Source organism: Vicia villosa, unplaced genomic scaffold (genome assembly GCF_029867415.1).
Source record: "Vicia villosa cultivar HV-30 ecotype Madison, WI unplaced genomic scaffold, Vvil1.0 ctg.000349F_1_1, whole genome shotgun sequence".
NCBI classification, from domain to species: Eukaryota; Viridiplantae; Streptophyta; class Magnoliopsida; order Fabales; family Fabaceae; genus Vicia; species Vicia villosa.
The window spans coordinates 575,001-576,028 of record NW_026705156.1 but is presented as its reverse complement, the minus strand read 5'-3'; positions in this window follow the sequence as shown (position 1 = coordinate 576,028).

Below are 1,028 nucleotides of genomic sequence, written 5' to 3'. Positions count from 1 at the left end.
TGGTCAAAACAAAATCATTTTTCAATAATGTTACAGCGACAATCGTGTTAGCTTTCTAACGCTTCGAACGGTTGATCTTAATCACTGATGGTAGCCTCAATATTCTCCAAATCAAGAATCAGCTTATTGAACATACAATAAGCTGATCAAAATGCTACTCTCTAGGTGAAGCAATAATTGTTTTAATGAAAAATAAATATAATATTTGAAGGATTCTAAGAAAAATGATCGTGGGGGTAAGCTTATCATCATAAACTTACATGATTCTGCAAGAATCGTGCAAGGTGGGATACACGGCTCACCTAGCAATTCACGGCGATTTAGTGACCTATGTAGATGAGTTTTCAATATATCATGGTAAAGGAAACTCATCTTGTGAGTCTAGCATACATTTCACTAGCAAAATGTCACTTATGTAGATTCTATAAATAGAAGCCCGTGTCATAATTCGAGAGGGACCGAATATTTTTAAATATAAAAAAATAGAGAGAAGATGGAGAACGACCAAGACAGATGAACAAATATGTTGAAGCTTAAGGAATCATCTTTAACACTCAAACTATTCTTGTTCTTCATGTATTGTAAGGTTATCGTGATTATGTGTAAATAATTATTCATGTTTTTGGGTTTAGATGTAAGTTAGTCATAATATTATATAAACTCTTGACATGACTGATTATATACAGTCTTTTATGTTATATCTAAATTTTTGTTTTCATTCTTAATGCTTTTTCGACATTAAATTCCAAAACATTAATTGATTTTGAATAATCTAGGAATGGATTTTATACTTAAGGGATTTAGAACAACATCATATGTAAATTATAGTGGTCAAGAAAAAGGTTAAGCTTACAATCCCTTTATACTGCAGGTTAGAGAATGTATCATATGAGAATATCATTTTTATGTGAGAATGTGAAAATGAATCTGAACCATTAGATTTTAAAATAAATGGTGGAGATTATCTGTCAATCTCTCTCTCTCTCTCTCTCTCTCTCTCTCTCTCTCTCTCTCTCTCTCTCTCTCTC